We start from the raw sequence: 14,704 nt of genomic DNA, 5'->3' as shown, positions 1-14,704 counted from the left end.
GCAATATAGTTGAGCTCATTTTGGGTGTCATGCTCACAGAATTAAGATATCAATATTTCATTTCATTTTCATTTATTTGTTGTTTGAGACATACAGCTGTCTCAGGGGCTGCAGCAAAAGGCAATATTCTTGCCTGACAAAGGCTGCAGCACCCAAAGCATGTTGACACTCTGAAGCAAATAACAGCACAACAAGTGTTACAATTTTCGAAATATGATAACATATAAAAAACGATTAACAATTCGAATCTCGATCAGAACATGTTAAAAAGGAAAACGAAACAGTAACATTGTAGTACATAAGGAAGTTATACAATAAAGCAGCGAAGAAAATACGTTTTAACAGATTTCTTGAACCTCAAGCTTGATTTCGTGGTTTGTAATTGTTCCAGAATTGTGGGATTATTGTTAAGCAAGGTTGATATTTGAAAGTGTAATGCCTGTTTCCCGTAGTTCGTGCGAGTAAGCGGTATAGAGATTGGGTCATGTCTGAGATTATACGGAGTTTCTTTGGTGGCGAAGGTCTGATTAAACTGTATGTGATCAGCCTGATGGAGACGGAACGCCTCGAGCGATAGCTTATGCAAAAATAGGTGGTCTATATGGAGTATGCCAAGCTTATCAAAAAACGGTTTAGTGTGTGCAAGTACAGGTAGGTTACAAACTGCCCTTACGGCTCTTTTTTGCAGCCTATATAGTGACATAAGGTTAGTTTTGGTAGTAGTTCCCCAGACCAGAAGAGAATAGTGTAGACGAGAGTGTATTAGTGTGTAATATAGCTGTTTCTTTAAATTCGTTGGAATAAGATGCTTTAACATGTTAATCATTCCCGTCGCTCTGCGAATATCAAGATAATATCAAGATAGAAAAAAAGTATAATTGCTTCGCGTAGCAGTGCTCTGTCAAGCTCATTGCTGTATTGCGCGCAATATAGAGTTCGAAATGTACAATTCATCTACATAGAATTTTGCGATGCTTTATTCGTATTGTCCAGCCGAAAAAAAAAGAACGACGACACAGCTCATGTCACCGTCGCTGACCCTCGGTGCAGTCGTGTAGAGTGTGGTGGCCAACAGGGGCACATCCGCACTAGCTCATGTAAATGCAACACGCCTTGAGTCCAGAGCAGCTGGCGTTCCTGTTGACACGACCGCCGCAAACTGCTTCGCACCTTCCTCCCAACGACGAGCACGTAGGCTTTTTTGCCACTAGATAGAGGAATTCAGTGTAAGTTTGAATTGCGCCAAAAACAGTTTCGAGTACACGAAAGAGACAACTTCTGCAACTATGTAATAGGAGCCGCGCTTCCGCGCTTTGGAAGATGCTGTTAGGCATGAAATTACAGTGCCTTTTATGAAATTTACCCGAATAAAAAGGGCTTGGTAATGGTCCCGACACAATACCTAACCTGTTTTCATTTGTATTTTAGAGCTATTTGCTTGAGATAGCGATTTAGAAGTCGCTAGAGGCGCATATTCGCAGCCGTCGCTGGTGGGGCCACCACCGTCGTTCTGGCACAATAGTGGACCGTATGCGGGAGTTGCGAAAATAGATGTATGGAACATAGAGTTTCATACAATATGGTGTGCAAAATCTGCAGAAACGCGCTTAGCGTTGTGGTCCCACTAGGGAACTACGTATCACAGTGGACGCAGCGTCATGCACTTCACAATGGACGCTGCCGGAGCCAGGGCCGCGTTACGGCATCCGCTTCCTGCATGCCGCGTGTTGCACGCCTTAGCGTTTCTGTTGAGTAGCTACGTGAGTGCAATACGGTGATGCATGCACTGGTCTGACCTAAACGGGCAGCAAATTTCAAGGCAGATGCATGTAATCCTTTTTTTTTTGGAGCGCTTACAAACGCGCACGGCTTTCCTTAAGTCTCGCCTCGCGCGAGTTCTAAGGAAGCACCGATAGGGACTATCGGTGCTCGTCGATGAGCCTCAGTAAGACCTTAATGAACAAATCGTCCTGCCCTTAAGCTCCGCTTGTCATTCGACGATCGATTTACAGGACTGTTTTTTCTAAGGTACGTGTTTTGCATAAGCGTTTAATAAAGGCCAGAGCACATAGCATTTTTTTTTTTCATTTTTCTGCAACGCGTTCATTTCGCAAGCTGTGTGAAACGTTCCCAAAACCAGCGCAAAGCATGCGCAAGGCGTCTTAGAAAAACAGGTGAGAAGGCAGATGGTTGCGTATTTTTTGCTCGGTGTGAATATGTCCTCGTATGCAACCGGTTAAACTTCTTTCATTGTTTTGTACAATACGTTGCGCTAGTCATAATCTTCAAGTGGCTAGACAGGCGCTATTCCAAGCCCTGTTCTGGAGCTGTACGCTTTCTTTTTTCATCCTGAAGATATAAGAAATGCGGTGAAAGTAAGATTTCCATTAAGATTATTAATTAGCGCTTGAAATGGTTAATATGCTTCCCTTAACACCACTGCTATTGTGTTCACGGACACGATCTCGTGACTCTTTTGTAAAATATCGGTAAGTAAACTGAAGTATTCGCAGCTTTGAAACAAATGCGCATTATCCGAATTTTGCGTCGAATACGCAGCAGTGCAGTGGCAGTATATGATAGCATTTTACTCATAATTCCATTTGTGTGCATCGATATGGATAATTTAGGATTCTGCATACAATCCATGTCTCATAATGTCAGTGATAAGCATTTACTTCTAACCGTAGTTACACAACGCTTCATTGTGTGTCACATTCGTAATGCATGTTTTACCCTATCCGCGTGCAAAGTCATGTTGGTATAAATTTTAAGCGCAGGCATTGATGGTAGTTGTCTTTTAGTATAGCATGGCGAGAGTATTTCTTTTCAATCCACTTTGACAAAGCAAAAAAAGTTGTAAAACATCAATTTATCGCCGTAAAAATAAAAAAAAATGCTTTCTTGATCAAGAACGAAATGGGCAGTCGTAGTAGGTGGCGCAATGTATCACGCTTGCGTGCGTCGTCTAAGTTGTCCTTCGTGCTTAGTTCGAGATATATACCTACTTGTCTAGGTAACCAATAGCAAACGCAAACTTTTGCCTTTGGTTATGTTCTCCCGTTTCAGAGTACATGGGAGACGCGCAGAGAATAGGATATAGTGAAGACAACGGAAGACATATTTGGCCGAGGTTTTTCCTGTTTTTATTCCACCAGGACTTGTTCACACTACACTGTACAAACGTCGCGTCTGGTGAGCTTGCGCTATCGAACACAAGGACGAAGAAAAAATATACCTGAATAAGAGTTTCCTTACGCCGACTTCCGCATGTAACTCTCCTGACAAAGGACACTTTAAGGAAATACACTGATCGGAACCAATTACAGCATGCAGTGGCGAAACTGAGAAATAGTGGAAACAATGAAGCGCAATTTTAATATCTAGCTCAGCCGTGTGGCACAGGACGAGGTAGCAGTGTTTGCTTTGACAGTCAATTTTGCTCGCTATTTTACCGAACCGTCGATGATGTTTTTTAACCGCCCCGTACCTCTAGATAGGCGGTAGAAAAATGTGCACTAACAAAATGAATATGGTACGAGTTTGATCACTTTTCAGGCGTTGAAACCCCCTGCTGTCATTAATGGACATCGTAAAGGAAATTTGCAGTTTAGGGCGATTCGCACATCGCGCCGCGGAATTACTGCTTTCCGCCTTTCTCCGTGCTTTGTGCGCACTTTGAATTTGTGTTGAATTTAAGAATGTTGATAACGCACGTTCAGGTTGCATAATACGGGAGCAATTTCCACCTGCTGGTCTCTAAGCCACGCAAGTAATGACACACTTTCCCACGGTCGCATTGTAACAGTCAAATGCCGCATTTCGCTGCAATGCCCCTATATATTCATAGCCCTAATGCGCTTATATATTTATAGCGCTACGAATGCCGTCAAAATATTTTTGTAGTAAGACTAATGTGCTGCTCTGCGACAAAATCAAAACGTTTATGCCCAATTGAGCGTGTTACCGACCACGGTGGGTGCGCCGTGCAGAGGTAAGGGCTGAATTTATTACAGCACTCACAGGGTATATGAACGCGCAACGCTGCAGTTGATATTCAAAAAAAAAAGAAAAAAGACTTGCGAAGTTTCTCTCATTTGTTCACAAACTCATGACCGTCTTCACAACATACCCACGCCATTATGTGCATGTGCATGCAGTCATGCTTCGCAGAAGACTCCATGAGCAATAAATTTTGCTCAAGTTCGTTGTGAGTATTCTAGTGCATCCTGTACAAGATTGCAGTAAAATGTCCTCGACTAGCTGGATTCTATAAACTCGGGCAGAACAGGTAGACCAGCGACGTCGAGGCAGCCTTCCCCCATCGAGCAAGCATGCGCAGGGGTAGCGGAGTCCGCAAGCTATCGTCACACGCTAGAGGGCACTACTAAATCTTCTCGGGGCTAATAACTTGTGTAACAGACTTTATATCAGAAAATAATTCTCTGACGCTCTCAAAGGCTTTTGCCTTATATTGTCACGCGCACTATCACTCATGATTAGCTGTGCATCTGCACTTCGCTCTTTGAATAATCGTCTTCCCACTCGTGCGATTGCTATATTTCTTTCCCCCAAATTGGAAGTAGGATGGTTTTGAAAAAGTAAACATTGAAAGCAAGTTTACTTACCAACTTTACAACAAACTTTGCCTTTTCCGCAACCAATAATCCACGACTTTTTGCCTTGGGGACATTCATCCTTTGGCACGCAGTGGTTTCCAGCAAGACGACAGAGGAAATTAAATTTGAGTGCTGCAAATTGTTAAAAAAACATTATGATCACCGAGCAAAATCTTTCCGGGTAATGCTTTAGAAAAAGATGCCTTTGTTAATGAATGCTTCAATGTAGTTTCCTATTATTCTTACCCAGCAGATACAGCCAAGAAAGCTATTTATGCCCTTGGTCTGCAAGCTGAATTCGGCACAGCACTGGTATGGATTGACGTCGCCGAATTGTTTATGTAAACATCCGCTTGAATATATAGGGTGTCCCAGCTAACTTTAGCCAAGCTGTATAACGAAAAAGAAATATTGAACAAACATGGTGCAAGACACGATTTTAACGCCTACGGTGTTCGGTCGCCAGAGGTCTGGGGATCTAATACCACAATTCTGGTAAGGAAATTGTATTTTGCACAGTCGTTCTTGACTGACTGACTCTTTTCGTTCAGCAGCGTGGCTAAATTTATCTGGGAACATCTGTAGAATTTGTTGTCAGAATAACAGTCAGATGCACAAATTTCTCATCAAAAATAAATTAGCCATGAAAAGATGAAAAGAAGGGCAATCGACGAGCTCCATTTTTGTAGTTCACCAGACATGGGCATGAATCCCGGTGGCCTGTTTGCCAAACAGCTTTCTGTGTTCTGTTGTGATGGCGAAGTTCAGAATAAGGCAGCATCCTGACGACAACGGTCGCCATCAGAGTAACAGAATAAGCGGGCATGCAAGGTCACACCTAAAGCCAAAATTATATTGAGAGGAAATACAGTATGCTCCTGTCGACAAGAAAAAAGTGATAGTGTCACTTTTAAGATATTGAGTGAAGCTGCCGACCGATAACATCACCAAAGGCAGGGCCACGTTCCTGCCCCGGTGATCAGGGGAAATGTACATCGAAAGCATGTGAATCAGCGGGTAACTGATACTTCATCAAGGTCGTTGCGTATTTGTGTTCTATCTAGCACGACGAGTAGTGTAAGAGATGGCAATGGAGAGAAAGCTGTGAGCGAAGACCGCGGAAAGTACTCAGGGACAGCCATACTAAATGTCAACGCCATGTTGAAGAAAGCGCGTAACTTCACTTGCTCAGGTCGCCAGAAAGGCTTGAGTGATAGCATACCGTCGGGCGTATTTGATGACCACAGCGATAGACACACACTGCCGAAATAAACAGAGGAAAAGGGCTGAGTGAGTTGAAAAATAACTTAATGACAGCACTCCTATGGTATATCAAGAGACTGAAGAGGACAATCACTGTTAGTTGGACGGCCTTTTCAATCTCTAGCATAGTTTGAAAAATAAATGCGGCGAAGTATGACGCACCAAATATTAATTAAGGTAAACTGAGACATCCACCCAATTGTAGCAATTGCTACAAAGGAAGCCCGTACGGGTTCTTCGAAAGAAAAAGCCTCGCAGTTGAAGAAAAATTCGTTCTGAGAACCTGTGCCCGACGCCAGCGCCAGGCAGCTGTTAGGCGATGGCATGTATAAGCGAGATGTTTGGTGGTCAGTCGTTACAGGGTGATCCGGGTCTGTAGCTTTGGACGCTGACTCCATCACATTATACAATGCACACTACGGTGTCATTCTTCGACGGCTCGCACCGATTTTTGCGCAATAAGGATAGGAATAAATTGTCTCACGTACCGAATCTGACCTTCCTCGAACTGACAATATTCCTTACCCATCGTAGTTACTTAGTGGCTATCATGTTCCGCTGCTAAGCCCGAGGTCGAAGGATTGAATCCCTGCCACGGCAGCCATACGTCTATGGTTGTGAAATGCGAAAACACCCGTGTACTTAGGTAGAGTACACGGGTGTTTAAGTACTTCTTCTTTAAGTACTTAGGTACTTAAAGAACCCCAGGTGGTCCGAACTATCCGGAGTGCCACCCTACGGCGTGCCTCATAATGACATCGGGGTTTTGGCACGTAAAAACCCATAATTTATTATTTAACACTCCTTAAGGATGCGCTTGGCAGCCACACAAGTCTTCCATACAAGTAAGTGTCAGGAGTTGTGCGCGAGGTTTTTTGTGTATGTAGGTAGCCTTTATGGCGTTCAATACCTGCTAGTCTACATTGCTGCTGTATTAAATAAAGGCCGAGCGGCAACATGGCAGACAATATGGAGAACAGACAAATTCTGCCTATATTACTGCACAATAATTTTAAATAGCGGTCTTTCTTCACGCACGTGGATAACCGTGACAGGAACCTACTTTGGGAACCAACTGCAAGTACTATATATATCATACCCAAAGGTGTACCTGGCCTGGTGGTCAATAAATGTCGCGTAATATTGCGAGCTGCTTCCGCTATAGCAGGCTAACGGACTACGACGGAGAGACAGTTTGCACAATCCTTGTGTCGTGCCTTTTGCCTCGAGGCGTAAACCCAACATATAAATGTGTATATCTTAATACTTATGCATATCTGAATTCGGAGATGCTGCGCTAGCCCATGAGTGTAGATAGCAAAGTCGCTGGAAAATTATTGGGGCCAGCTAAACGAAATCAATAGGTTGAAATCAGAAGCCGTCCACGAAGACGTCTCTCGTAGACGCTGTGCGAAGTTCGGACGCTAAGAATGGGCCGACTGAAGAAAGCCTTCCACGCAGTGCTTGCAATGATTACCCTAGCTTGTGTACTCCATAAGAGAAAAAAGAAAGAAAAAAATTAAAAGAAAAAGAAGAAGAACCGTATCAAAAACCTAGAATCAATCATCGCTCGTTGGGACTAAACGCTATTAGGATAAGTCATTTCCAGCCGACGAGCTGCTACGCTTCATCAAGAACACTGATAATGCCAGCGGGAAAAGCGTTGTGGCAAAGTTCCGTGCGTAGGGACAGCTTCTACTTATTTTATTTTTGTTTTGTTGACGTCATCAGTGCGTCACCGCGGGAAGTTTTAAATGTTTAAGGTCAGTACCCCAAGTGTTGGCACTGACGCGAACTAAACCCTCATGTTCAGAAAAACTGGATACGTGGCGAACCATGCGCTGCGACTCCGGTCAATCTGTTGACTTGCCATAGGCTCACGACGGTACCACCAGTCAACCTCGAGGAAACGGAGATATAAACGCATACGGAGGCCGCCTGGTGACTTCAGTACAATAGGCGCCTGACCGATAGCTTTTGGAAACGATCGACAAAAGAGTGCTTGCACCTACTTAGATCAGCACACTTGTGTGGCAAGTGGGTCAAGAACAAAGTTAGGGAAGGCCATGTTGTACTTGTACATGTGGATAACCTTCCGCGTGAAATGTGGGAACTTAAGGTAACAAGACGGCCTTGTGATAACAAGAGCCGTCGAAAGACTGTATCCGCCGGAACTACAAGCGTGACCACACTTCGTGGCCGCGAATGCGTTCATTTTCCCGCGTTCCTCCTAAAAAAGAGAAGAGGATGAGCTTCAGTCCAGGGAGCGCTTGAACGCGTTAGACGAGAGACTGATGGGAGGCATCGTTTACGTTCTGCGATTAGGTGTATACTAATAAACACCTATTTTAGTCTTGAACCTTTGTCGACTTTTCAGTGTGCCACATATTTTATAATGTGTATTTATGGTATTGTGCTTCACTTTGTGAAAATTAGAAACAAATAAATTTTTGAACAACTGGCTGCTTCGTTCAGATCAGCCATTACATCAAGCAGAAGGCGAAAATTTCGAAGTTTCTAAATCTACCAGGGCTCTACAATATTAATACCATTCCTAGACCCCGCCCCCCCCTCCTCCCGGATTATATCTGTATAATTTCGTGGCTTTTGTCGGCCTTAATACTTTAATATGCACACAACCTAGAAAATTTTTGAGGCTACCAGAACTACGGAAACATAGAAAAACTCTCTTTCTTGCGTAATCCGTACCTACGCTTGCAGCAGCCGTTTACATTTAGCGTTCTTTTGCTGCATGTCTGTTTCATCGTATGGGAAAAGAAAAGCAACGACTCTACATGCACATTATGGGCCAGCAGCCACTAGTGACACTGGTCGCTGATACTTCTTAGTCCCTGGTTTTCTGTAGTGAGCAGAGCTCCGAAATTTCTTGCATTCCCGTTACTGCCAAGGCAAAAATCAGCGTGCATCTTTCGAGCACTTCAATTAAAGAATGAAAATTAGGCCATGGAGCTGAGCGCTGCCTGCAAGACAAAGAATTATTAATTAATGGCCTCTGCCTTATCTCGATTTTTTCTGCTTAAAAAAACGAAGATGTACGCCCAATAATACACATTCGGTAGCAATTTAGATTTAGCTTATTATTACATACGCGTACATCAACTGAGGACTAGCACTACCAAGCGGGTTTTTTGGTGTCTTTCATCATATTAAAAATAGGTTAGGTCCCCATACTGGGCGCTGTGTTATTTCTCTGAATTTATTTATTTATTTCGTGTACCCTGAGGGCCAGGGGCATTAAAGAGGGGAGTGGTTACATCAAATACAGAAAAAAATGTACAGTGCAGCAAAATGGGCAATAGTACAGAAATAGATAGCTCTCGGTTATACAATGTTATCGGAGTGTTCCTGGAGTGCTGGTTATAAAATGAAATACGGTGCATGCAGTGCAGTAATACAGTGTTCCGGTAATACAAAAACGGTGATACAATTGGTAGTACAAAAACATGAATGCAATGCTCCTGTTTATACAATGTTATCCAATACTGCCATGAAGTGCTGATCGTCAATAATAGGAGTGGTTGAGGCGGATAGGCGATTCCACTCAGCAGATGTACGCGGAAGGAATGAATGAGACATGACATTGGTTTGGTATAATGGAATTCCAACTTCGTTATTGTGATCTAACCTTGATGAAATGTATTGAGGAGGTGAGATAAGTTCATTGCGAAGGGAAGGATGATGAAACATCTTATGAAATTGAAAGCCTAAGGCCTTTACGGCGAGAGGCTAAAGATTGCAAATCAAGGTTTAATTTAATTACAGAAGTGCTGGCAGTTCGGTTATAATTAGAAAAAACGAAACGAGTGAGTTATTTTGTACCATTTGTAATGAGTGAATTAGGTTTTTCTGGAAGGGATCCCAAACTGCTCCGGCGTACTCAAGCTTTGAGCGGACTAGTGACTTGTATAGCATTAATTTTAGGGAAGACGGTGCCTTAGTGAAATTGCGTTTTAGGTATCCCAGCATGCGGTTAGCGTATTTAATTATGTAAGAAGCGTGCATGGACCACGAGAGGTTTCTAGTAACATGGATACCAAGATATTTGTAGGATGAAACAGGGTCTAAGGAGAGATTATTATCGCAGTAAGAAGGGAGCTGGTTAGGAGTTCTGGACACGCGCATTAATTTGCATTTTTTATATTTAATTCCATTGACCATGATTGGCACCAAGTAGAAATAGGGTTAAGGTCGGATTGAAGAGAAGATATATCAGTGTCGCATATTGTTTCCCTGAAGATTACGCAATAATCTGAGAATAAATGAATGTTAGAGGAAAAACAAGAGGGTAGACCATTTATGTAAATTAAAAAAAGGAGGGGGCCATGTACCAACCCTTGAGGTACTCCGGACTGTGCTCTGCTTGGTTCTGAGTTTGAGTCATTAGCAAAGACAAACTGTGAACGGTTATAAAGAAAGCACTCAAGCATTGTGAGTCGTAACACTCGTTTATAGCATCATGCGGTGATAACCCAGTGTTACGCGGCTGCTGCAGTGATAGTACTGAAAGTATTTCGCTTTCGCTCTAACCATTATAAGATGCATGAATCTTTTTAGTAAATGGCTAGTGGAGTAACGCTCCGACTCTTTCACCGACGCACCATTTTTCGCTCAATTGAGCCTTTAGAGGTAGCAAAAGTAATGCATAACATCACAGAAATACGCATACAGTTTTCTTCAACGTATTCAACAACAGTGTTTTCAATTTAGTCTCAACACAGAACGTTGTTAAAATCGCTAAATCCGCGATTGCGAGAAAGTAAAACAGTTTTTTTTTCACCTAAGCGAAGCGACCGTTTTACCGTAACCGATATTTGCTCACGGTGGAGTATTCGCCTTTGTACAATTCAGATAACTTTCCAACTTCATTGGACCAATGGCATGGCAGCCGATCGATGTTACAGTTTAAAGCTGAGTTAAGGAAACAACCAAGAATAATTACCGCTTTGCGTTTTCATAGTTAAATCGTTTTTATCTCTACAGCTACTTTGCCCGTCGGACCTTTTCTTCAGCATCAACAAATGAAAATATGTACACTGGTGGCATGTGAACCACATTTCTCTCGTACAAAAACACGATATTGTGTCGGCTATATTTACATGTTTTATTAAAGGAGATTTTTATAATTCACACTAGTGATCTGCGTGAGAGACCATGTCTGGTTAAAGGATTGTGTAAAAAATTCCAGCCAGCGTGTTGGGATATAGCAGGCCTTGCCGAAATACTGCATGCCTGCAATTATACTGACAATAAAGTAAGCCGCGAGAACATGCTCAGCCGCTTCGCTCGCCTGATCTGATTGGGATAAAACACTATATATTGTACTTCGCTGTCGTGGTAGCCATGGCACAAGGGACTTACACTATGTCAGCCGCAATTTAAATAATTTTTCAGTCGTGGCACTCGACTACACAATAATTTCTAGCGCTGTGTGTGTCTGGGCAGAGACTATGTGTATAAGAACTAGTACAATAAAACAAAAGGGAAATAACGTTTCCGGTACGGGACAACGCTACTGTTCACTAAACAACGTGCACAAAATTATTTCAGCCTACGAAAACGAGCAACGCCGTAAAAACGTGAGAGATAATTATTTTGCGGTGAATATGCCACATCCATCTAAGCACTCAAATACATCTGAAAAAGAAGCGCAGACGTCGCTGCGGTGCTCATCCGCAAAACAATTCTAAAACATTGGCATGATACCAGTTTGAGATAAATGAAACGTGCGTCCCCCCGCATATTAACAACATACCTTTGCAAGCCATAGAGGGCCACTTTCTAGTTTGCTTTAACCGCGGCCACTAGAGCTTTCAGGCAAACGGCGACGTCGTACCCCCTTCTTCATACTCCTGGTTTACCAGCTCTACTACTTCCTGGATCGGCCCACGTTTGCAATGTTTCTTCATTTTAGGAGAGTACATCAGCCGTTATGCTATCGTCATTGCCCCTGTCGTATTCATGACATCAGCATCGTGGTTGCTGTCATGCGAAATCTGTTGTCAAGTCATGCGTGTGGCTGTCGTAGTAAACCCGTCATTGTTGCGGTCGTCGTCGCAGTCCTTTGGCCGTCGTTGTTGACGTTTTTGGCACACACGAACGCGCTCCCATAGCGCACTTGCTCGCCCTAGAGGGATGCGTTCCACCCGTGTCGAACGCGAAACACCAAACGATGCTAGTTAACCAGTGCTCCAGATATCACAGCGCGTGGAATCGGCAAGAAGTTTCGGTGGTCTTGCTCTCTTGATAAAACTATACTTTTTTCCTAAGCAACGCAGGACTTATCAAGATAGTCCAAAATATATTTTGCGTACACGTACACCGCCTCTACTTGACGCACCACTGCTACCTCTGCCCCTCTGCAACGAACCCGGCACCCTCGCACATTTGCTTCTGGAATGCCCGTGGCAGGAAGGCAGTGAAATGCAATAGGAAGCGGATGCGAAATGAGCACAGCAAGCAAACGAAGACCACCTATTCGAAACGTGGGATGCCAAGCTCAACCTCGGGGACCTGGAAGACCAACGACAACTCGTGCATTGGACCAAGAGGGCAGTCGAAGCCCGAGGGTTCCTCGATTGAGACGCCTTCCCACCGCAGGGGGATACCGGGCCTCGCTGGGGACGTTGTTTCGAGCAATAAACGTTTCTTTCTCTCTCTCTCTCGGTTCTATTGTGTAGGAAACGTGACAGTAGAACGCAAAAATATTGTTTCTGAGTTGGATTGATAACTACTACGCTAGACCACCATTCATTTCAACTCCCCACAACGCCCTGTACAGTATCTTATTGGATGTGGAATTGCCCAAACGACATATCTCTATCATCCAACTTCCAAACCTTCGATAAGCCCAGGGGGGGGGGGGGGGGGGAGCACCAACTGGCCAGCACCCACCCAGACAACCAGCGCAAGCTCGTGCACCGGACAGAGAGGATGGCTCGGTGCCATGGCTTCATGGACTGAAGGAGCCCTCTCACCGTAGGTGGAAAACAATTCTGTCTGCTCAATAAAAGTTAATACTCATTTCCAGTATATTATGTTTATACGCATTTCTTGCTGTTGAAGTGTAGCCTAAAATAATGTTTACGACAGTAAATTTTGCAATAAAGAACTACTTACCAAAACTATCCAAAACAAGGCAAAGGAAGCAGAGCAAAGTGAGAGACTTCATTGCAATCGAGACGCGTAGCTTCGTTGTTTTTCTTTGCACTCTAGGTAGAGGTAGCTAGTCTTCTGAAATTCCGACTCTGACATTCCGACTTTGAATTTTTATTTTCGTCCAGCTATCTGCCAAGTCCGCATTGTGTGGACACGCGGTGGCAGCCCGTTGGCGAAGGCCACAGAGGGACGAAAGCAGCTTACGCCAAGTTCGCTTTCCTCTTGCCGCCGTGGCCTCGGTATAAGAAGCACCTGTTGGGAACGCACAATGGCTCATTCTTTTAAGTGTCACTTCGCTGTAGATTATTCATACCCCAAAGCTGCAGGTGCGCTTGTTGCCATGGTTTCAACGTCTGCCGATCCAATGCCTACAGCTCAGATCGGCTGCTGTACCTTCCTTCAATGCGAGCCTCTTACATTGACGTAAATAATTTGCGTAAGCTAAGCCAGCACTTTATTCTGTGCGACCGATCTTTGGCACGTGCAATGAAATGCATTTTAGAACCGGGACACAGCCTCGACAAGAAGGGAAGCAAATGAGGGCGTAAAATTCAGAGCCATTCCACTCTGTGAACGTGGATAAGCAGCGGAGGTATACAGATGGTCATAAATATGTTGATAATCAATGTGTTGATTGAAAATAAAAGACACATACCACAATGAATTTCGGATTTTTTTTTTCAATATTTCTAGGTGTGTTTTATTTTAAATTCCATACTCAATGCTTTTCTGATCTTAAACTTTCGTTTGATTGCTTTTTGTATTTATTATTTGGTAACCAAGGTGACTATCCCTTTATGATCGCTATGACATACGGCCAGCGGGTCTGTGGCGACACGGAAAACTTTCTTGGCCAATGTGAGGTCTATACACGACCGATGACGCGTCGTGGACACACTAGTGTTTGTGCAAAATTGAGGGCTGAACCGGTCCAGGAGAACGCCATGAAGCACTGCTCGTCTGGCCGAGACGCGCCTTTGTTGAAATCACCCAGAGATACGATGAGAGCGGAGTCGGTTGAGGTGATGCACAGGTGCATACACTTCGTCTCTATTTCGCGCCGTCCGTCGTCTCCGCGCACATTCCCACTTCTGTATCTGTACATGACGGTGCTTAGTAGGCGCGCTGTTCTTCCGCGTCCCACTCCGCACGCGGCCGTAAGGGTGGAAGGTAGCTGAAATAAGGTTGCGTGGTTTGCGTATTGAGCATGTGACGTCAAATCGCAATAAATGCTGTACTCGACAACTTTTAGTGTCTATGAAGGGAAAGCTACAGAGGCAAAGCGCGCACAAGTGAGAGCGCTTCTGAAAGGAGCCTCACGTTTTAATCCACATTAGTTTAGGCTGGCGAAGACAAAACATAAGCACTTTATTAGCAACAGTTAAATAGGACAGAACGCAGCACTGAATGTTAAGGTTTACTTATTTTGCGGCTTTTCCCTTCCGAGTCTTAGGGAAACGCGAAACCGTGACGTCTGGAAGCTGCGTCAATTCAGCATCTTTTCCGAGCGACCAAGAGCACTTCCAAACGTTGCCGGACTACTTGGCGCGGTAACACATGTGCAGTGTGTGTTGCTCTTCGTTGGTTATTTGGCAATATTTCGAAGCAGCGGCTTGTCACATTTCTGACTGAGTAAATTTCCTTGG

General features: G+C 43.9%; 2 long non-coding RNA genes across 2 annotated transcripts in view; one reads left to right on the top strand and one right to left on the bottom strand.

Annotated features, from left to right (window-relative positions):
• Window positions 1–955: 955 nt before the first annotated feature.
• On the bottom strand, window positions 956–13,244 carry LOC142579801 (uncharacterized). Its single transcript, XR_012827454.1, has 3 exons — window positions 13,020–13,244; window positions 4,629–4,751; window positions 956–1,207 (listed from the first exon to the last, which is right to left on the bottom strand). It is a non-coding gene; the product is annotated as an uncharacterized LOC142579801 (long non-coding RNA).
• Window positions 2,360–14,704, top strand: part of LOC142579802 (uncharacterized) — a 70,212-nt gene continuing 57,867 nt past the window's right edge. The window contains exons 1-2 of the long non-coding RNA XR_012827455.1: window positions 2,360–2,489; window positions 4,870–4,931. This is a non-coding gene — a long non-coding RNA (uncharacterized LOC142579802). The remainder of the gene's footprint in view (window positions 2,490–4,869; window positions 4,932–14,704) is intronic.

Source organism: Dermacentor variabilis, chromosome 4 (genome assembly GCF_050947875.1).
Source record: "Dermacentor variabilis isolate Ectoservices chromosome 4, ASM5094787v1, whole genome shotgun sequence".
Taxonomy (NCBI): Eukaryota; Metazoa; Arthropoda; class Arachnida; order Ixodida; family Ixodidae; genus Dermacentor; species Dermacentor variabilis.
This window is presented reverse-complemented; position numbering and strand designations above follow the sequence as displayed.